Genomic DNA, 22,696 nt, shown 5'->3' with positions numbered 1-22,696 from the left:
AGATACACGCCGCGGTCCTAATTCCCAGCTCACCCAGCAGGACGCCAGCCCATCAGTTGGCTCCCAGTGCGCGCCAGCGGTCCCAGGGTCCGTTTCTACTGCCCCTTCACTCTTCGTCCTCTCTCTCGGGGGCCCTTCCCTGTCCAGGACCCCGGACCTCGGCGAGCCCTTCCATCTGCCTTCCCTGCACCTAAGAGCTGAATATTTCCAGAAGAAAACCACACGGTCGGGCTGGTTGGTTTCACTTTAATGGTTGTCAACCTCAAACAGACACAGCATCACCAGAGGATCCGACTTTGAGTCTCTGTTACGTTTGCTGTGCCTTCCCCACGTCAGCTGTTACACCTTCAACCCTCCCACGCCCCTCTTCTGGCCTTTTCATGATTCACTGAGCAAAAATGGAAGGCGGCAGACATCAGCTTCCCTGCACCAACCAGGCAAACCTACCTCTGTCTGCACCGAATTGCTCCTGCCGGAAGCTGCGCCCTGCACCTGAGGCCTGCGGCCTGTCCCTTACCCTGTCTCGGAAATTCTGTTCATTTGCTCAGCCCGCTCCTGAATTCTGGAGCTCTGGACTGTCATCTCCATAGATACGCGCCCACGCTGCCCATCTTTAAATATGTATGTAATAGGCGTGTATTTATACAAGTTTGGAATCAGGACTTTCTGCCGTGTTCCTCCCACTGCACCCAGCGTCTAAAGTTCAGGTTCCTCGGGGCTGTTGTGGGCTCTCTTCAGGTTCTCAGTGCCTTGAAATAACATCTACATGCTTATGGCCCCCAGCTATGTGGTTACGGGTCAGATTCTCCCCCGAACTCCAGGCTAAAAAACACATCTGGCTGGGTCGCCTAGCTGGCTGGGTGGGCAGAGCGTGCGACTCTTGATCTCGGGGTCATGAGTTTGAGCCCCGTGTTGGGGGTAGAGATTACTTAATAAAGGTTTTTAAAAAAGAAAAAAAACGCATCTGCCTGCTTGTGGTCTCCCTTCAGGTGTCTCCTATCTCAAGCTTGGCATGTTACAATTTTCCAGTCGCCCACGCTCACCTCAAAGTGTGTCACCGGCCCCAGGCTGACTCATTTCTGCCAGTGGTATCGCTGTTCACAGAGTTCAAATCGGAAACCTAGGAACCATCCACCCTTGCTGCTGCCATACCTACGTGCAGTCCATTAGCAAACCCCATCAATTCTGCCTCCAGTCAGTCTGGAATCTCTCCACCCCCACCACCATCGACCACCGTCTCAGACATTATCCTCTCCGAACTACACTTCTCTCCCTTCTTCCGCTCCGGGCCCCCCTCCAGCCTCCTCCCACAGCTGCCAATTGGTCCTATCACCCCACCCTGTCTAAAACCCTCGTCACGGTTTCCCACCACACTGTGGGTGATGGTCAAGTTGAGTCACAGTGTCTGCAAAGGTGTGAGTCTCAACGCTAAGATCAACATGTCCTCAGGGCTACACTCCTTTCTAGAGGCTCTAGGAGAATCGGCTTCCTGCTCGTTTGCTTTTTTGGAACAATTCAGGTCCTTGTGGTTACAGAACTGGTTTCTTGCTGGATGTAAACGCAGTGTGATTCCCAGCTCCCAGAGGCTACTGCGTGCCTCGGCTCGGGATTCCCTTCCTCTGTCCTCCGGGCCAGCAAAGAGGCCGAATCCTCACGGAGTATCTCTTTGACCGCCCCCCCCCCGCCCCCCCCCCCCCGCCGACTTCTGCCTCAGTCCTTAGCTTATAAACCCCTAACTAGATTAGGCCTACTGGATGATCTCTCTTCTTTAAGATGGTGTCGTGACCGGCGCAACAAACACCGAGATCAGGGTCCTGAGGGTAGGGGAATGTGAGAAAGAAGAGAAGCCAGTTTGGGAACGGGAGGGTCCCCTGGGCTGATGGCCCGAGTGACGGCTTTATTGTTGCTGTACACAATCTTTTATATCAAGACTCTTCTGGATCAGGTCATTCTAAGAATAAACAGGTTTCACATGATCGCTGCCAGCCAAAACATTTCGTTCTGTGTGCCTTGTGAACTTTCTAAACGGGTCACAACAAGACCTTGTTGATAGATTGCTAGCAAAACACAGTTCCCATGTTTGTTTCTCTTTGACCCGGGGTAGAAAAAGGGGGGTAACATTACTGCCAACACCCACAGACCACAGGCTTCAGGAATTAGCTTTCTCAGCCTCCACAAGGCTTTCGTATGCCCTTGAAAGTGGGGGAATGGGAGGGGGAACCACCGGGTTGGCTGGGTCAACAGGGAGCCGTTGCTCGACCCCGTCTCAGCCTGGCACCGGGCTCCGGTCTCCCACAAGATGGTCTGATTAGCAGCCTTACTTGTATCCGCAGACCTTAAGTTCCTTTGTCTTGTAATGTAATATAGTCACAGACTCCGGGGATTAGGATGTGGTCATCCCTGGGGGGACCATTATTCAGCCTGCCACAGTCACCGTTAATAGATAGTAACGTTAGAAAGTATTCCCTTCCTCGGAATGAATCTAATAGAACACGTGCATGTCCTCTGTGCAAAAGAACGATACCATTGGAAGAGAAATGTTAAGGCTGTTGACTCTCCTTGAGGTAGAATTTTGAAGCTTTCTGTGCGTTAGAGCTCTTCCTGGTTTTGGGCCAACCCCAGAATAAAGAAAAGCCACATTTTGTACACAGTTGCTCTGCTATGTTCTTGAATTTCAACAGCTCACGCGAGGAAATTTAAGCAGGGAGATTCTGTTCTTGGAGAATCCAGGTGAATTTCTGTGAACTGTCTTGCAATATCATAAACCCACTGTTGAATGCAAATGTTTTGATGCGGTGCTTAAATCGTAACTTTCAGAGTGTAAATTATCACGAGCATAGTACGTGACTCCAACAAAGGTACGCTTTTCTCATATCAAAGACGACTCTATCGGTTTAGTGAAATGCTGTGACCTGGGAAAGGTATTCCCTTTGGAATTGTGCTCCCAAAAGTCTTTGTGATTTAGCAAGCCGTCCTGTGGGCTGGTTATGCTAACCGAAAACCTCAGGGCGTTCTCTTGAGTTTCGCAGCACTGTATGCTTTGAACAGAAGCCTGGCTCTCGGCATCTCTCAGTTCGCACTTGCCTAACTCAAATTGCCATGTGTCAAAACCGCGCTCCTGTAATTGCTGAGGCATGAAATGCCAGGCTAGTGGAATCTAATTACTTCTGGAAGTACTCGTGACCACACAGCACCTTTCTTACACGAAGGAGCCGTGCCTCATTTGAAATTACTGAAATCACGTCTTCACGTAAGGCATAAATCCCAGGTACTTAATGCTTCCGACGTTCACGGTGCCACTGTAAGAGGGGGCAGGAGAAAAAGAAAAAAGATTGACAGAAACTAATCATAAGTGAATTTCACCGCAGCTTATATTTATGGGAGATCACTTTGGTTGCCAAAGGGGGCTGCGGTCTGGGAAACAATTCAGTGAAGATACTGTGTTACGTGTTTTATAGCAGATGATTCTCAGCCGTTACATCAGTGGGCCAGGATTTCCTGAACAGAGTATCACAGCCTGATAGGCTTAAACAGAAGAAAATCGTGTTCCCATGGTTGGGAAGGCTGCAGTTCCCAGATGAAGGTGCCTGCAGGGTTGGTTTCTGGTGAGCCCTCTCCTTGACTGGCAGATGGCACCTTCTCGCTGTGTCCTCTGTGGACTTTTTTCTGTGTACCCTCCTGGCGTCTCTTCCTCTTCTTAACGTTTATCTTTGAGAGAGAGACGGAGACAGAGCGAGAGCGAGGGAGGGGCACAGAGAGAGGGAGACAAAATCCAAAGCAGTTGGTTGAGCGTCCAACTTCGCCTCAGGTCATGATCTCACGGTTCATGAGTTTGAGCCCTGGAGTTTGATCCCTGCATCAGGCTCTCTGCTATAGCACAGACCCCGCTTTGGATCCCCTGTCCCCCTCTCTCTACCGCTCTCCCGCTTTCTCTCTCTCTCTCTCTCTGTCTCTGTCTCAAATAAACTAAAAACAAACAAACAAAGAAAAAAAGGAAGATACAGTATTATTTATGGATCAGAAGACTCAATTGTAAAGAAGCTAATTCTCCCCAAATTGATCTGTAGACTCTATACAATAAAGTAAAAATAGCAGTAGAATTTGTTACGACATTAATAAACTAATTCTAAAACTCCTATGGAAAAGCAAAAGGTAGCCAATATAGTCTTGGGATAAGACAAGGTGGGAATATTTGCAGGCAAGTTTCAAGAGTTACCATGAATCTACAGTGTAGCACTTCGTGCAAAGACAGACCATTGAAACAAATATAAAGATACTTTATCTACAACGAGAGCACATGGAATTTGGAATTGTGGGCAATGACATTTTCATCACTGCCCCCCCCCCCCCCAGTTTAGCTACTTGATAAATATTTGGTGAATGAATGGATTGATGGATGCAGAGGTGAGCTCCCGTGAACTTGCTAAGCCTCAGCTCCAGGGGCCATTGTTTGCAAGGGCACTTCCTCACGTGCTAAGACGGGAAGCTCCCTTAGCTCATTCACAAGGTCAAGTTTCTTGAAGTTGCTCCTTAGCAACTTCAAGCCTTCGTAATTCTTACAAGCATTTCAAAGCCTTGATGTTTTGACTTCAATCAATTTAAATTTCTACCATTTCTAGGGCAGGTGGCATTGGAGAGTGGCGGACATTTGGGAGATGTGTTTGGGGGGAATTTCATGTAGAAATACTATTAACGTGAATTTGAAAAGATGCTTCAGAGGGGTTCGATAACATGACCGAGAATTTTATTTTTTTAAACATTTTTTAGGGTTTATTCATTTTTTAGAGACAGAGCATGAGTGGGGGAGGGGGAGAGAGAGAGGGAGACACAGAATCCGAAGCAGGCTCCAGGCTCTGAGCTGTCAGCAGAGAGCCTGATGTGGGGCTCGAACCCACGAACGGTGAGATCACGACCTGAGCTAAAGTCAGATGCTCAGCCGACTGAGCCACCCAGGCGCCCCATGACTGAGAATTTTAAGTTCCCGCATTGGAGATGTCCGAACGGTGCTCTTTCTTGTGCTTTCTTTGAGGTGTCTACATACAGAATCCCGCCCCCTGTGTTTAGAGAGAGTTTCACTTCTTCCTGACCATGTCGGTTGCCCGTGACTCCTTTTGCTTGCCTAGCTGCTCTGGCTAGAATTTCCAGCAGCGATGAAAGCAGCCAATCTGCTCTTTATCATGTTGAGGAAGTTCCCTTCTATTTCTGGTTTCCTGGGTGTGTTTTTTATCGTGAAAGGAGGTTGGGTTTTGTGAAAGAAGAGGTTTCTTTTCGGCACCGATTGAGATGATCATGTGTTTCCCCCCCTCCATTCTATTAATGTGGGGTATTATGTTGACTGATTTTTTTCCCCATGTTGAACAGCCTTGCATTCCCGGGATAAATCCCATTTAGTCATGGTGCGTAACCTTTTTCATATGCTGCTGAGTCTGGTTTGCTAGTATCTTGTTGAGGATTTTACACTCTCGTCATAGAGGATGTTGGTCTCTAGTCTTTTTTTTCTTGTGATGTCTTCGGCTTTGATATCAGGGTAATGCTGACCTTGTGGAATGACCTCATGTTCTTTTCTCTCTTATTTTTTTTTTTTTTTTGAAGACTTTGAGGAATACTGGTGTTAATTCTTCTTCAAACATTTGGTAGAATTCACTGGGAAAGCCATCTGTTCCTGAATTTTTCTTTCTTGGGAGGTTTTTAATTACTGATTCAACCCCTTTAATGTTCTAGTGTCGCAGGTGAGTGGGAGAGACGCTGGTCCTTGTCTCACCGAGTTGAGCAATGGATCTCGCAGACACGAGAGTGAGCAAAGAGACAGAGTATACTGAGCCAAGTACAACGCTCTCAAGGGTGAGAGGGGTCCCGACTGGGTTGCCACCAAGGATTTTTGTCCCTGACTTTTTAATGGGACCTTATCAGGAACTGGATACTTAGTTTGTGAGATTCCATCCATGGCGCCTAACACAGGCAGGGCTGGAGTGTGTTTATCCCTTCCCCCCCACCCCAAACCCTCTGCTGCTGCCTCCCACCCTCAGCTGAAGTCAGCCTCCCCAAAGGTCCCTCATCTCTCCCTGCCTACTGTTAACCCTTTCCCTACTCATTCCTCCCCCTGGAATAGGATCCCTCGCTGCCACTGGGGACCAAGGACAGTGACAGTTCTGGCTTCTTCAAGCTGAAGAGGGACGGCGGAAGGGTATGGCACTCAGAGTCTACCAAGGGTCGGTCGAGTGGTCCCCGGTTATGGCTCCACAGGAAGGCTGGCAGGCATGAGGCGGCACAGACATCGGCAGCCACAAAGAGAAAACCACCAATGACTGTGCTGACCAACAAGATGGCGCCCGTAAGATCCTGCCCCCAATTTCCAAACCACTCTTCCTTTTTCTCATGTTCAACTGTTGGACATTTGCCGTGATTGTTGTTGAAACTGAACTAAAGAAGTAAATGTTTAACTTGGGCATTTATCTCAGGATCCAATAAAAAGTCATCTGTCAGGGGCGCCGGGGTGGCTCAGTCAGTTGAGCGCCTGACTCTTGGTTTCAGCTCAGGTCATGAGCTCACGATTCGGGAGTTTGAGCCCTGCATCAGTCTCTGCGCTGACAGCACGGAGCCTGCTTTGGATTCTCTCTCTCTCTCCCTTCCCATCCTCGCTCTCTCTTCTCTCTCTCTCTCTCTCTCTCTCTCTCTAAAATAAAATAAAAAGCCATTTATCGGAAAGGCACCTCCGTAGAACAGTTTGTATGGACTGAAACCCTGGATCTGTGGGTACTTCTTACCCTGATGAGTGCTATGGGAAGGGTCGAAGGCCGTGGGAGGTGAGTCTTCTGGGACAGTTTCCCTAAGTGTTTTTTTAAGATATCATTTACTTGTTCTGCTTTACCAGGGGGTCGAGGTCTCCAAGAGCAGTCCGAGCGATAATCTTTCCTCAGGGCCTTCGACATCTCTTGGCTAATGCCAGCTTTGAAAGAGGGCCTGTGACCACTTTGCAGATTGTTAGGTAGGCTGAACCTGGGCATTATTTTATAAAGCAGAGTTTTTATTACTTCTGTGCTTTTTGCGTCTTGCAGGGGAAAGCCTCTACCATATTAGAAAAGCATCAGCCCGTACCAACAGATGCTGGGGCCCTTTTGACCTTGGCACCTGCATGCACTCTGATTGCCCGTCTTCTCCTGGATGGCTTCCAGTTCTCTGACTGCCTGGGAGGGCAAGGTCGTGGTTCAAAGGATTGTTTCTAAGACAGATGTCACAGGCCAAAACTACTTGTTGAACTGTCCTTGACAGATTTTTCCTGGTAAATATCTTTTCGGCCGTTCGTTAAGTTTTCTCTCTCCCCAAATGAAAGGCCTGACACAGTATCAATTTAGTCTTCATCTGGGCTAATGTATCTCTTCCCAACAAGGGACTGGGACTTTCAGGCATGATTGAGAATGAGTGAACATTGTATTCTCCCGAACACAACAGAGGGGTTCTGAAAAGTATTTGGCTAGGACCTTCTCTGAGACACCCTTTACTGTCACCTTATGAGTGGTGAGGTGACCAGGATGGGAAAGGAGGACAGAATAGGTGGCCCCTGTGCCCAGGAGGAAGCTAATTTCAGTCCCCTCTAGCTCCACTCTAACCCGAGACTTCTGTGCCGTAACGATCTTCTGTGTGACGGGGGGCAGAGAGATGGAACCCTGGGTGCCATCAGTCTTGACGGGTCCCTTGAGGAGGAGACAGACCTCTGGATGTTCATCCACGAGGGCAGTCCCTCTTCCAGTGGTCCCCTTTACAGTGGCTTTTGGGGGCACTCTCCCTTAAAATGCCCTGTTTGGCCACACTTAAAACAAGCACCAGGAGCCCCTCGGGTTGGCTGGCCCGCTTGTCCTTCCGTGGCTGCCACCGACAACACAGCCTTTCTGTGACCTCTCCTTTCCTTTGCACGGGTCTCCCCCTGATCTCTATTAAAGAAGACCCAGGGGGCTCCTGGGGGGCTCAGTCGGTTAAGTGTCTGACTTCAGCTGGGCTCAGGTCATGACCTCACGGGTCGTGAGTTCGAGCCCCACGTCGGGCTCTGTGCTCACGGCTCAGAGCCTGGAGCCTGTTTGATTCCCTCTCTCTCTGCCTCTCCCCTTCTCTTGCTCTCTGTCTCTCTCTCTCAAAAATAAATAAATGTGAAGAAGAGGAAGAAGAAGACCCAATTAGCTGTCTTCAAAAAGGTGTCCAAAGAGTTGTCTGGGCTCATAGCCAATTTTTGTAACTTTTTCCTAATACCCAGAGCTGACTGAGTCATAAACTTATCTTTTAATATCAATTCCCCCTCTAGGGTGTCAGGGGAAAGTGAAGTATGTTGTATTAAACCTCTCTTAATCTCTCCAAAAAGGTGGAAGGAGGTTCCAAAGGGGCCCCATGAGCTAACTTCCAATAATTTCAGGGCTTAGCCCTAGTCCTCCTCAGGCCTTTCAGAATATACGTCTAGAAGTGTTTCTGTCTCCAAACTCCCAGGGGTCAGTCATAGTCCCATTTGGGGTCCAGGTGAGCAGCCTGCCTTCCCGTTGGGTAATCCGCTTCCCCCATTTGTCCTTCTCCAAAATCTGTCATCTGTTCATCCCCAAGGATTCAGCAGCCTGTAGGGTGGCTTATTTCTCTGTGGCTGTGGGGTTTGATTGAGTATCAACATGACATTTCTCCCACAACGTTCAAACATGTGGGGTAGGTTTGGGAACACTTCTATACATTAAATTTTTTTTTTAATGTTTATTTTTGAGAGAGACAGAGGCAGAATGCGAGTGGGTTAGGAGCAGAGAGAGAGAGGGAGACACAGAATCCGAAGCAGGCTCCAGGCTCCGAGCCGTCAGCACAGAGCCCGACGTGGGGCTCGAACCCACGAGCCGTGAGATCATGACCCGAGCCGAAGCCGGACACTCAACTGACTGAGCCACCCAGGCACCCCGGACCACTTCTGTGTATTGATCAGGGTTGTCTGCAAATTTTCCCAAGTCCTTCTTCCTTTGTTGAAAATCTCGCAAGGAGGGGCGCCTGGGTGGCTCAGTCGGTTAAGCGTCCGACTTCGGCTCAGGTCACGATCTCGCGGTCCGTGGGTTCGAGCCCCGCGTCGGGCTCTGGGCTGATGGCTCAGAGCCTGGAGCCTGCTTCCGATTCTGTGTCTCCCTCTCTCTCTGCCCCTCCCCCGTTCATGCTCTGTCTCTCTCTGTCTCAAAAATAAATAAACTTAAAAAAAAAAAAAATTAAAAAAAAAAAAAGAAAATCTCGCAAGGAAAGTGGAACGTGGACCTTCGTGGGGCATTTCAGTCAATGTGCCTCCCTTTCAGGGGAAGGACTTCTCCTCACTGGCAATCCGAGATAAGGAGGACACAAAGGTTTAACACGTGGTCCTTCCTGAGAAGAGGCCTGGGGGCGAGTCTGCAGCCTTGAAAGGGCCTGGAGGTTGGTACCCAACTTACAGGCCTTACGTAAGTCTGTCTGGTCCCATAGAGCAAACAAGACTTACACGTAAGGAACTTCTGACCATTTACCCTTTCTTCCACAGCATCGATCTGACCATGAGATAGTACTGTGCTGAGTACTTCCCTCAGGGGGCCAGGACTCTCCACCCCCCAGGCGATACTGAGGCCAAGCCTGGGAACAACCACCACCACAACAAACTTCATGCACTTCTCTCTGAGCATTTGTAGATCCAATCTTTCCCAATTTTTCTGAACACCTTCCAGAGGAGTTTCCCAGCTCGAGATCCCGACAGAAGTCAAGAGCCTCCGTACCTGGTGACGACCAGGTAGGGGTGACCAGAAGGCGTCCCTACGTATCAGCTCTTGCCGCCTACCAGCGGCGCATGGGAGAAGAAGTCAGCTGCAAAAGAAAGGGAGCAGGGGTCGACAACTGGAAGAATTGTCGCCCCGAACAACTCCTCGTTCCCGTATTTATTGGGAAAGGGAAAACAATCATCAAAAGACATCAAGATGTATTGCATTGTCCAAAGAGCGTTCTCGAGAGAAGAGCGGAACTTGCTTAAAGCGCGTAGCGGGGGTCATCTAGGGCTGAGCGAGCACGATCGAAGAGTCTGCTCAGATCTGTGGCAGGTGATCGTGGTCTCGGAGGAAGTGGAGAAGTACAGACGAAAGCAGGCCACCTTGAGCAGGCCAGGTGTTCCTGGCTGCTCGGCTTCGTGACGTACATCAGCCGCCTCTCCAGAGAGACCTTTCAATATACGTTTTCTCAAGGCTCTATTATTTCCGGGCTAGCTCTGCATAATGCTTTTTCTCCAATCATCACGTTGTGGTGAGGGGCCGTCACCAGCTCTCCCCATTTTGGAGCAAGCTATCCCTTGATTCGCCTTTCCCAAAGTTAGAGAATGGCCTGACACCTTTGGTTGAAGAAGGATTGGGCCCTCGGGAGTAGCCATTCTGACCCACTGCTTCAGCCCCCACACAACCCTTCCCTTCCCCCTCTGGGTTCCTCTACATCCCTTAAATCTTAGGAGTCCAGTGAGGTTGGCCATTCAAGGTTTGTTATTTATAAAGGTGATGGGTGCAGGCAAACAACTGGGGCGATTATGGGGGGGCGGGTGCTGCTGATGGAGGAGGTTTCCCCAGGCCGTGACCCCCAGGGCCAGTCTCCATCCTTTTATGGGCCTCAGGTGCCCATGGGAACCATAGGGCAGGTTCAGAGCACTGGATTGCCAGTCCTTACGTGCGCCCCCCCCGGACAGAGAAAGTCCCTCGCGACCTCATTCTCCGGAGCCTCCTTGGTTGGGCCCTCATTACTTGGTTGTACCAATCTGCTTGCACCCCCAACCCATGGAATCTAGTCCATAAGATTAATTATTTTCTCGCCTCACCCCAAGCATCCTTTCTTCCTGTATCCCTGATGTCCTATCAGCGGATGGGTCCCGATTGAAGGGTGTAATCCTTGAGACCTCGTAGCACTACAGTTCCTGACTTTTTGTTGCTGAAACGAGAAAGCTTCAATAACAACGTATTAAGGTTCCCGCTGCTATTGTGCACAAAGAAAGCTCTGGTGGTAGATCTGTGCTCCCACTCTTTTTTGTTTTTAATTTTTTTAAATATTTATTCATTTTTGAGAGAGAGACAGAGACAGAGCATGAGCATGAGCAGGGAAGGAGCAGAGAGAGAAGGAGACACAGAATCCAAAGCAGGCTCCAGGCTCCGAGCTGTCAGCACAGAGCCTGATGCGGGGCTCGAACTCACAAACTGCGAGATCGTGACCTGAGCTGAAGTCGGACGCCCAACCAACTGAGCCACCCAGGCGCCCCTGTGCTCCCATTCTCAATGTTCTAAACCCAAGGGATACAAAGGGATGGCTCTACCATTGTCTGCTGATGCTCAAAGCCTAGAGTCCTGGCCACATTTAAGCCTGAGTTGCATCTGACAACAAAACATAGATCTCACCAAACACCAGAAAAGCGTGAAAGCTCTCTTTGATCTACACTATCGTGACAGACACTTTTACAGGGGAGGTCCTGGGAGCTACCCAGACAGCCTTCCCTCCCTAAGTGTCAATATCAGTAGGACCACCTCCGAAACTGCCGCACCCATGAGATGCCCAGGTATTTGGAGAAAAGTTATGGGGAATGAAGGAGTGATTCCAGATCCTGGAATGAGTCCCTAATTGCTGGAGCATATTGATCATCAGGGGTTTTAGAAGCCATTTAAGAAGGATAGGCAAAGGAAGAATAAAGGAAGAGGAGAGTGTGGTTAGGTCAACGTTCCAAGGGGGGACTCACCAAACCTTTATCCAGAAGCCTGTCACTTGAGACTTAAGACCTGTGGCCACGCTATCCACTTTTAACTGGCCGACAGGTGCCTGGTTTTGAGAGTCATGGTCAGGTGATCCTCGGTTCAGAAAAGGGAAGGGAAGCTTCCGCTGTTACCCTCCAACGAGCTAATCCTGGGTTTCAGCACCGAGGTGTTACAGGTGGGTGGGAGAGACACTGGTCCTTGTCTCACTGAGTTGAGGAATGAATCTTGCAGACACTGGAGAGTGAGCGAAATGACAGAGTGTATTGAGCCAAGTACAAAGCTCTCAAGGGTGAGAGGGGTCCCGACTGGGTTGCCACCAAGGATTTTTGTCTCTGACTTTATATTGGGACCTTACCAGGAACTGGATAATTAGTTTGTGAGATTCCATCCATGGTGCCTAACACAGGCAGGGCTGGAATGCCTTCATCCTCCCCCACCCCCCCAAAAAAACCCTCCCACCCTTATCTGCATTCAGCCTCCCTAAGGGTCCCTTATCTATCCCTGCCTTTGTTAACCCTTTCTCTACTCAATAGGTCTTTCAGACTTTCTATTTCTTCTTGAGTCAGTTTCAATAGTTTGTGGGGTTTTAGGAATTTGTTCACTGCAGCTGGGTTATCTAACATGTTGGCCTACAATTTCTTAGTACAGTTTCCTGATTTCTCCAAGGTCTTAGAACTCTCCTACACCTTTCCGATTTCTCTAAGGTCAGCATTAATGTCCACACTTTGATTTCTGATTTTAGGAGGTTTGGGGCTTACCCCCTTTTTGTTGTCAGTCTAGCTAAATGTTTGCCAATTGTTAACCTGTCCAAAGAACCAACTTTTGCCATGTTAATTGAGTCTTGTTTTTCATTCCCCCCCCCCCCCTTATCTTATTTCCTTCCTTTGCTAACCTTGGGTTCTGTTTGCCTTTCTTTCTCTGGATTTTTAAAATGTACAGTGATTGGAGATTTTTTTTTTTTTTAAACGATGGTGTCTACGGCTATCATCTTCCCTCTGAGCACTGAAAGCCAATATACATCAATAACTGGCACAGATACCAAAGATAACAGTCTTTTCAAAATAGGATGCTGGAAAACCCGAAATAATGGGATCTAGACTCTTGGTCACACACATGGAAAACAAGTCGGTTAACATGATACGACTTCTAGAAGAAAATGTAAGACAAAATCTTTATAAATTCTCAGGACGCAAAAAGCACCAACCATTAAAGAGGCAACTGGCAAATTGGACTTCATCCAAATTTAAAACTTAGACTCTGCTGACGATACTTTTGAAAATAAAGCCACAAATTGCGGGCAAGTAATTGTAGCAAATAAAGCCTGGCATCCAGGGTATGTGAAGGAGTCTTACAACTTAATAAAGACAGATAATCCAATTAAAGGAGACTACTGGCTTCCAGTTCCACATATAAGGAGCTTAGAAGCCACCCCTCCATCCTAACGAGTGGAAAGCCGAACCAGCTGAAAACTCAACTCTTCCGGGACCTGTAGAAGAGGACGTGAGCAGCATGCTGCCTCAAAGATTAGAAAGACTGCCCGGCAAAGGGAATAACAACTCACGTGAGCAGAGCCCACTAATGGACACGTCCATGGGACCCAGTGCTGAGTGAGACAACCCACACAGTAACTGAGGAATCGCTGGAGGCTTAGCGTGGACATCTCTGAGAGTTCCAGACTCCACAGGCGCTGATTCTTAGGAGAGGGCCCACAGTTTTATGAGATTGACCTCCAGGAGCTTGACCAGGTGTCCACTGTCAATATCAGAGGGGAAAAACCCCTTGTTCTTCCGGCGGGGAGAGGGGAAAGGGAGCCATTTTGAAATACACTAGAGCATTCTGTTCTCAACAGAGACCTGCCCTCACCAGAGCCTAGTCTTGCCGGGTATTACCAGAACCTAAATGACCTGGGGGAAGGAGAATTCCCAAATGCAGTGAGCTCCAGTTACCTGGGGGAAGGGTAAGTGCCCTACACCAGCCCTCTCTAGCCGTCCTCTACTAAAGGGACACACACAAAAAAAGCAGTCCAGTGGCAGAAACTCATGAAAACACTGAGATCTAAGCCTCAGACCGTAGCAACACTTCCCCTCCCCTCCCCCCACACCTTGCCGTGACCTACTCAATAAAGTCCCATTTATAACCCCTGCTCTTGAACACGGTAGGTACATCATGCCTCCCTGTCAAGCAAAAATTCAAGGCATACCAGAAGGTAAAACACAATTTGAAGAGACAGAGCAAGCATCAGAACTGGATGTGGCCAGGATTTTGGACCTAACAGACTGGGAATTTAGAACAACCATGATTAAAGTGCTAAGGGCTCTAAGGGATAAAGTAAACAGCATGAGAGAGCAGACGGGCAATGTAAGTACAGAGATGGAAATTCTCAGAAAGAACAAAAGAAGAAGGCTGAGAAACTTAAAAACACCGCCAGAAACGAAGAATGCCTTTGATGGGCTTAGTCGTAGGCTGGACATTGGCTGAGAACTGAATCTGAGCTTGAGGATATAACATTAAACACGGCCCAAACTGAAAAGCAAAGAGAACAAAGACTGAAAAACAGTATCCGGGGACTGCGGTACCACCACCATAGGTATAAGGTACTCATACTGGGACTCCCAGAAGAAGGAAGAAGAAATATTTGAAAATGATGGAGAATTTCCCCAAATCAGTGTCAGATACCAAATCACAGATCCAGAAAGTTCAGAGAACACCAAGAATATAAGTGCCAAAAAACCACAATTAGGCATATCATTTTCAAATTACAGAAAATCAAAGATAAATAAGAATTCCTGAAAGAAGCCAGAGGAAAGACTTATGTAGCTTTGTCCCGCTCAGTGGTGAGAAACTCAAAGCTTTCCCACTCAGGTCAGTTACAAGGCAAGGATGCACCCCTCCCCCCCCCCCTTTTTAAATGTTTTATTTGGTTTTGAGAGAGAGCATAAACAGGGGAGGGATGGGGGGCTGGGGGGTGGGGACAGAGGGTCCAAAGTGTGCCGGGGTCCAGCCCCAGCAGGTCCAGCAGTGGGTTAGACTGGCCGCTTTACCGTGGCAAACGTGGCATTATGTTTGTTAGCAATTTCCTTGTAGCGTGCGTCATCTATGTTTCTCGGCGTTACCTGATTCTAAAAACGTTCCTTTGTGTCATCGCCCATCAAGGAACAACATAGTTATTTTCTTGTAACGTTCCCTCCTGCCTTTTTGCTTCTTGATTAATTTCTTCATACTGCTTTCATTATGTATCTACATTTGTCTATAAAGCATTTGCTTTGCTATTTTCATGAAAGGTCATCTAGCTCTCAACACCTCAAGTGGAACATTTACAGCGACATGACTTCTTAATTGTTCCTTTGAACCATTTGCTGTATAAGGAACAAAAGTATTTGCTTTGGTCTGGGGTGCTGGGAGGGAGCCCAGAGGGCCCTGGGAACCCACGCCTTATGCGCTCCCAGAGAGACAATGTATACCTAGGAACTAATGAACCATTCTGTCCCTTAACCCCCCAGGTCCGATCATCATCTGGAATGCCTCCTGGGGGCCAAGTGGGCCTAGGGGTCGGAGTCACTTGTATCCATAGATACATTCCTTTGTTGCCAGAGCGGGGATTTCGAACCCATTTGTCCCCCTCCCTGGCTGGGAAATATATGGGGCTACCCTTCCTTTAGGCAGAGGAGTCTTTATAGGGGGTGGCGAGGGCTGGATGTAGGGCTGCATAATTTCCCTGAGGACTCTTGTTTCTTTCCCCAATGGTTCTTCCCGGGGGGCCTGTCATGGGCAATTCCCCAATCGACAAGTCCCCAGGTACTTTCATTGGTAGGGGAGCTGCCCCGATCAATGCTAAGGCCAAATTACATAAAAGCGGGAATGCAAAAACTTCGCTTTCAGTGAGCCGCCATGCAGTCCCCATCCGTCCACCGCCCGGGCCCTGCCATCAGGCTGGTTGGACAGCTTGGCTTCTGGCAAAAGTAGGCTCTGCACTGACAGCAGTGAGCCCATGTGGGGCTCAAATTCACAAACTGCAAGATCATGACCTGAGCTGAAGTCTGATGCCCAACCGACTGAGCCACCCAGGAGTCCCAAGGATGTCCCTTCCCATCATCCTTTCCAACATCATACTGGAAGTCCTTGTTGATGCATTATGGCAAGAAAAGGAAATAAAAGGTATACAGACTGGGAAGGAAGAACTAAAACCATCTTTATTCACATGTGACTTTATCATCTATGCAGAAGATCCAAAAGAATTGATGAAAAAACTGGAACCAATAAAAGATTATAGCAGGGTTGTAGGATTTAGGTTAATATACAGAAATCAACTGCTTTCCTATATACTAGCAATGAACAAGTGGAGTTTGAAATTAAAAACACAGTAGCATTGGGGCGCCTGGGTGGCTCGGTCGGTTAAGCGTCCGACTTCGGCTCAGGTCATGATCTCACAGTCCATGAGTTCGAGCCCCGCGTCGGGCTCTGTGCTGACAGTTCAGAGCCTGGAGCCTGTTTCAGATTCTGTGTCTCCCTCTCTCTCTGCCCCTCCCCTGTTCATGCTCTCTCTCTGTCTCAAAAATAAATAAATGTTTAAAAAAAAAACAAAAACACAGTAGCATTTACATTGGCACCCCCAGAAGTGAAATGCTTTGGTATAAATCTAACAAAACATGTACAAGATCTATATGAGGAAAAACCACAACACTCTGATGAAAGATATCAAAGAAGTAAATAGATGGAGAGGTATTTCATGTTCGTGGATAGAAACACTCGATATTGTCAAGATGTTGGTTCTTGCCAACTTGACGTGTAGACTCAATGCTGTTCCCTTCAAACTCCCAGCGTGTTATTTGTGCCTATTGACAAACTGATTCTAAAGTTTAAGTGAGGGGCAAAAGACACAGAATAGCCAACTCAATATTGAAGGAGAACAAAGAAGACTGAGGCTACCCAACTTCAAGACTTAAAGCTACGGTAATTAAGCTACAGTAATTAAGACAGTGTCCTCATGGCAAAAGAATAGACAAGTAGATCTCTGGAACACAGAGAGGGCCTAGGAATAGATCCCCACAAATGATCTGACCATCAACTGATCTTTTCCAAAGAGTAAAAGTACAGTGAAACAAAAGATGGTCTCTTCAGCAAGTGGTGCTGAACAATTGGACATCCACATCCAAAAAAGAAAAAAATTATATAGAGAGACACAGACCTTACATCCTTCACAAAAATTAACTCAGAATTGATCATAGATCTAAATGTAAAACCCAAAACTATAAAATTCCTAGAAGATAACACGTTAGAGAAAACCTAAATGATCTTGGGTATGGTGATGACTCTTTCAGATACAACGCCAAGGGCATGACCCACGAAAGAAAAAACTGATACGCTGGACTTCATTAAAATTAGAGCCTCTGCTCTGTGAAAGACAATGTCAAGAGAGTGAGAAGCCACAGACTTAGAAAACATGTTCGCAAAAAGACACAGCTGCTAAAGAACTGTTAAGGAAAATATACCCAAAACTCTTAAAACTCAACAATAAGAAAACAAATGGCCTGATGAAAAAATGGGCACAAGGCTTGAATAGACGCCCGACCAAAGAAGACAATACAGGTTGCAAATTTGTATATGGATTTGTATTTGTATATGCTCCTTATGTCACCAAAGGAATGCAGATTAAAACAACAATGAGGTGGGGCGCCTGGGTGGCGCAGTCGGTTAAGCGTCCGACTTCAGCCAGGTCACGATCTCGCGGTCCGTGAGTTCGAGCCCCGCGTCGGGCTCTGGGCTGATGGCTCGGAGCCTGGAGCCTGTTTCCGATCCTGTGTCTCCCTCTCTCTCTCTGCCCCTCCCCCGTTCATGCTCTGTCTCTCTCTGTCCCAAAAATAAATAAAAAACGTTGAAAAAAATTTTTTTTTAAAAATAAAAAAAACAAAAAACAAAAAACAACAATGAGGTACTATTACACGCTATTAGACTAGCCAAAATCTGGAACACTGACACCACCAAATACTGGGGAGGATGTGGAACAATAGGAACTCTCACTTATGGCTGGTGGGAAAGCAACATGGTGCCACCGCTTTGGAAGCCAGTTGGTATTTTCTTACAAAAAACTAAACCTACTCTTAGCACAGGATCCAGTGATCGTGTGCTTCATATGCATCCAAAGGAGCTGAAAACTTACGTCCGTGCAAAAATCTACACACTGATGTCTATAGCTGCTTTATTCGTAATTGTTGAAACTGGGAAGCAACCAAGATGCCCTTCAGTAGAGGAATGGATAAACTGTGGCCCATCCAGAGAATGGAATAGTATTCAGTGCTGAAAAAATACAAGAGCGATCCAGACATGAAAAGACATGGAGAAACCTTAAATACACATTACTAAGTGAAAGAAGCCGAACTGAAAAGGCTACCTACTGAGTGGTTTCAATTATATGACATTCTGGAAAGGGGTGAGACCGGGGAGGGATGAAAAGGTAGAGCACAAGGATTTTAGGGCAGTGAAAGCCCCTCCGCTATATTATAATGATGGATACCTGTCTATACATCTGTCCAAAACAGATAGAATGTATAACACCAAGAGTGAACCCTAATGTAAACTATGGACTCTGGGTGATGATGATGTGTCAGTGGAGGTTCATCAGTTGTAACAAATGTGCTACTCTGGTGAGGGATGGCTGATAACGGAGGAGGCTATGCATACGTGGGAGGCAGTGAATACACTGGAAATCTTTGTACTTTCAATTTTTCCGTGAACTTAAAACTGCTCTAAAAAGATTAAGTCCTTAAAAAACAAACAAACGAGCAAAATGGTCAAAGGACTCCTTCAAACAATTCAGACGAGATCTACTAATTCCCAATAATCACACAACTTTTTTTTTTTGATAGTGCACATGCATACACAATAGGGGAGGGGGCAAAGAGAGAGATAAAATCTTTTTTTCTTTTTACATTTTTAATTTATTTTTGATAGACAGAGACAGAGCACAAGTGGGGTAGGAGCAGAGAGCGACAGAGACACAGAATCCGAAGCAGGCTCCAGGCTCCGAGCTGTCAGCGCAGAGCCTGACGCGGGGCTCGCACCCACGAACCGCGAGATCATGACCTAAGCTGAAGTCGGACGCTTAACCGACTGAGCCACCCAGGCATCCCAAATGAGGTATACTTTTACCAGTGGGGCGACTGAAATCTAAATGATTCAAAAATGGGAAGTGTCGACAAGGCTGTGGGAAGTCTTGCATTTGCTTATAGGAATGTAAAAATCACTTTGGAAAATGGATTGTAGGTTCTCATAACGTTAAAGACACACTTATCCTGTAATGTAATGTAAAGACACACTCCTTGTTATTTACCCAAGTTAAATGAAAACATGTACATTGAAAGACGGGCCCATTAATATTCATAAGTTTTATTATTCGCAATTGCAGAAAACTTAAAATGACCCCATATCCATCGGTAGATTAGAAAAATTGTGGCATATTCATTTAATGATGTCATACTCCAAAATGAAAATGATTGCTGATACATGCAGTGACACCTCTGACCCTCACACGCTTCTTATTGAACAGAAGACGACTGACAAAAGAGTACATAGCGTATAATTCCATTAAAATGAGTTCTAGAACAGTCTGAATGAATCTATGGTGGTGACAGATAAGGTGATAGAAATCAGGTCACCAGTCCGGTTGGGTGAGTGTGGACAGTGTCCCCATCGCACTTTGCGGGATGAAAAAAAATTTTTTTCTTTTTATCATGACTGGAGATGCTTACATGAAATGATGGAGGTGTTAACACGTCCTCAAAGCATGCACTTAAAACCCGTGTATTTTATTGTGTATAATTTAATATAAATTATGTAGAGTTGAAAAAAATTAAGGGAATATGAGGCAAAAGTGAAGATGATTTCAGTCAGTAGAAATAACAAAAATTTCAACAATTAAGAGATCAAATAGAAATAATGAGCCTTTATCATTTACAGATTGAAAACAAATGTGGAATTAAAAGGCCCAGAGACGGCTCGGAGACAGGATGAAATGGTGACTTTGGTTGAGCTTTAGGCACTTTTTGCCTTCGCGAGCACTTTCCTCCTTAAAAATATCAAATATCATATTTTATGACCACTTTGGTATAAAGGCAGATATTTTGTTAACTATTAAAAAATTGACTGCAATCTAAAGTTTCACCTTTTTTTTCAGCTTTTATAAGAAGTTAGAACGTTGTCGTGTGTTCCTAGCCCAACTGTCAGGTCCATGGGAGTTTTCCCCCACCTCCCCACCCTCTTTCCCCCACCTCCCCACCCTCTTTCCCCCACCTCCCCACCCTCTTTCCCCCACCTCCACTCCCCCAACCCCTTTCTCCCCCCCTACAACCCCCCACCCACACCCTGTTCAGGATCCCAGGTAGTCTTCTGTCTTCTGTCCCTTAGCAGGGTGGAGAGGAGTTTGGCACTTTTAAACTCTTTCAGGGGCGCCTGGGTGGCTCAGTCGGTTAAGCATCCGACTTTGGCTCGGGTCATGATCTCATGGTTCGTGAGTTCGAACCCCGCATCAGACTCTGTGCTGATAGCTCAGAGCCCGGAGCCTGCTTCGGGTTCTGTCTCTCTCTCTTTCTCTCTGCCCCTCCCCAGCTTGGGCTCTGTCTCTCTCTGATAAAAATAAACGTTTAAAAAATTAAAAATAAAACTCTTTCATATGTCAACTTTGGTAAAAACCTAAGTAATGCATTCTGCAAGGATCTACCTAACAGTGGTGATGTCAGGGAAGTACAAAATCCCGGTGACTTTTACCATTTTGTTCATCCCTCAAAATAATTTCTTCCCCCAATAGCCCTCCAGATTCTCATTTCAAACAAGTATTGCGTAAACACACTCCTTCAGTGAGGACGTACGCATAACGAGTACGGTCTGAAACAGTTGTGTGACCTAAGCGCTTCGTGTGGCTACAGCCGACTGTCCGCACGCTACAGAAGCTTCGAGAAACCAGGCGAGCAACGGTCGTTGGCCTCGCGCGCGCTTGCGCGAGGTCCCACAAGCCCCGCCCCCCTCGCTATAAGTTTCCTCGCCTCGCCCCCTCCGCCGCCCACTCAGTCTTCGGTTACAGGTCCCGGAGGCAGGACCGCAGCCGCAGCTCCGGCCTCGGTGGTGCTGGTCGGCACCTGTCCCTCTCCCGCTTTTCCGCCTCTGCCCTCAGTCGAGGCAGGGGCGGCTTCTCTTCCTCCAGGTCAGTGGCAGGCGGTAAAAACCAGGCAGGCTCTCCGGTGGTGATTGCTGTTACGGTACTTCGCGAACTCCTTTCCCGTAGTATGAACTCGCTCTCCCCATTAGGTGTTGATTAACGTATTATATTTTAGGAATTTAAGGAAATCTAAAAGGAAAAAAAAAATCCCCCTCAATCTGTAACACACCGCGCTGAAACGCCCGGGGCGTTGCAAAGATCAGAAAAGGGAACGACCGTTAAAGGGTACAGGCTAGAGGCCTAAATCGCCCCGGGGCTAGGCGCGTCGGGGTCCGACCCTGACCGGAAGGGAGTCCTGGACGGGACTAGGTTCAGCGCACCGCAGTCGACGCCCCTCCCCCCCCCCGTAGGGCGCTCCCGATTGGCCGGAACCGGCATCCCGGAAGTGACATCAGCGCCAGGCGTTTCTGCCTCCCGGCGGAGCCGCGGTGCGTCTCTTCCCGTGCTCCGCCCCTCCGCGCACCAAAACAAGAAGGCGGCGGGGCGGAGCCTGCGTTCGGCGGACGCCGCGCGCGGGGGAGGGGCGGGGCCTCGGCGTGCGGCGCTGCCGGGTTGGGTGGCCGGGTGGGAACGGAGGCGCTCGGGTGCGGGTCCGCACATCCGCCCTCGGCCGACTGTTGAGCCGAGGCATGGAGGTGGGCTAGCGGCCGAAGCGAGGCCGAGCGGGGTGAGGAGAGCGCGGCGGGCTCGAGGCTGTGGGCCCGGCGGGCGTGAGGTGCGCGCGGGGCCGCGTGGAGTAACCGTCGCGGCGCGTCAGGCCCGGGCGGCGAGTGGGGGAGGGGCGGCGCGGCGGGGGGGGGCGCTTTCCTCGGGGGAGGGGCAGCGACGCGAGGGGGGCGGGGACAGCCCGCCCCCTGGTGCCTCCTGCACCCCGGGGTCCCGGGCGTCTGGATCCCCGCCCCGTCCCCCGCCGTTGTCTCCTCCGCGGTGTCGTGCGAGCTGCTTTTGGCCCGGACACTGCGTAGTTCCTTTGGGGGATGAGTTGGGGGCTCGCCGGAGAAAGCCCCGTCCTGCTGCCCCGGAGTCCTCCTCCCCCTCGGGAGAGAGTGCTGCTCCCGGCTGGCTCCCCCGAGTCCACCCTTCCCCACCTGAAGGCGCTGGAGCGCACTGCCCGGGGTGGGGGGCTTTGTCCGCCGCCCCACCTCTCGGGGCTGCGATGGGCCCGAGACGGGCTCGGCGCGCAGGACACCGGGTGCGGGGCTCGCGGGGGAAGAACCTCCCCCGTTAGGAGCAGCAGTGCTCCGGTTGGAGTGGCGGACACGAGTTCCGGGCCGAGGGCTGAATCTACCCGCTGGTGCTGATTTGGGGGCTGTTTGTCGAAGTGCCCAGCCGTTCCGTGCGCGGGGACAGCGAGCGTCCTGTCGCTGTGGGCTCAGGAGCGCAGTTGCACCACTTCTGCAGATTTGGGTGCTCACGGGCAGGCTGTCTGAGCCTGAGCCGCTTGTCCGATTGGTACCGTCTGGCCCGACTTCATAGGGTGGATGTGAATGAAACCCGGATGGAGTCATCAGTTTTGTTCCTTTTCTTCCCCCTCGCCCGTCCTGTTTCAGAAATGTTCTTTTGGGTCCAGAGTCTGGGTACACATGAGTGCAGATCCTCACCCATTCACAAATAAGCCTAGGAATCTCCACCGAGAGGATCACTTCTCTGTAGACCGTTAGCCCAGGTAATTATTTTTTAAGCCAACATCTAAGATGGTTTTCAATCCCTGAATAGGTGTCAGGCACCGGAGTAAAAATATGCA

The 22,696-nt window shown here is 48.7% G+C and overlaps 1 protein-coding gene and 1 long non-coding RNA gene across 9 annotated transcripts in view; both read left to right on the top strand.

Annotated features, from left to right (window-relative positions):
• Positions 1-5,279: 5,279 nt before the first annotated feature.
• LOC125150853 (uncharacterized) lies at positions 5,280-6,511 on the top strand. The gene is made up of 3 exons (XR_007146510.1): positions 5,280-5,396; positions 5,722-5,841; positions 6,110-6,511. It is a non-coding gene; the product is annotated as an uncharacterized LOC125150853 (long non-coding RNA).
• A 14,298-nt stretch (positions 6,512-20,809) lies between these two features.
• Positions 20,810-22,696, top strand: part of SETX (senataxin) — a 66,801-nt gene continuing 64,914 nt past the window's right edge. For 2 of the 8 annotated variants that reach the window (XM_047831274.1, XM_047831266.1), the window contains exon 1: positions 21,499-21,667. The gene's annotated coding sequence lies outside the window, so the exon portion shown is untranslated. Of the gene's footprint in view, positions 20,938-21,482; positions 21,668-22,502; positions 22,619-22,696 lie in introns of those variants that run through there. The other 6 variants (XM_047831268.1, XM_047831267.1, XM_047831272.1 and 3 more) reach the window with 6 other exon arrangements.

This window comes from Prionailurus viverrinus, chromosome D4, assembly GCF_022837055.1.
Source record: "Prionailurus viverrinus isolate Anna chromosome D4, UM_Priviv_1.0, whole genome shotgun sequence".
Classification (NCBI taxonomy): domain Eukaryota; kingdom Metazoa; phylum Chordata; class Mammalia; order Carnivora; family Felidae; genus Prionailurus; species Prionailurus viverrinus.
Note: the sequence above shows the minus strand (reverse complement) of the source record. Positions and strands in the feature narration are given on the sequence as shown.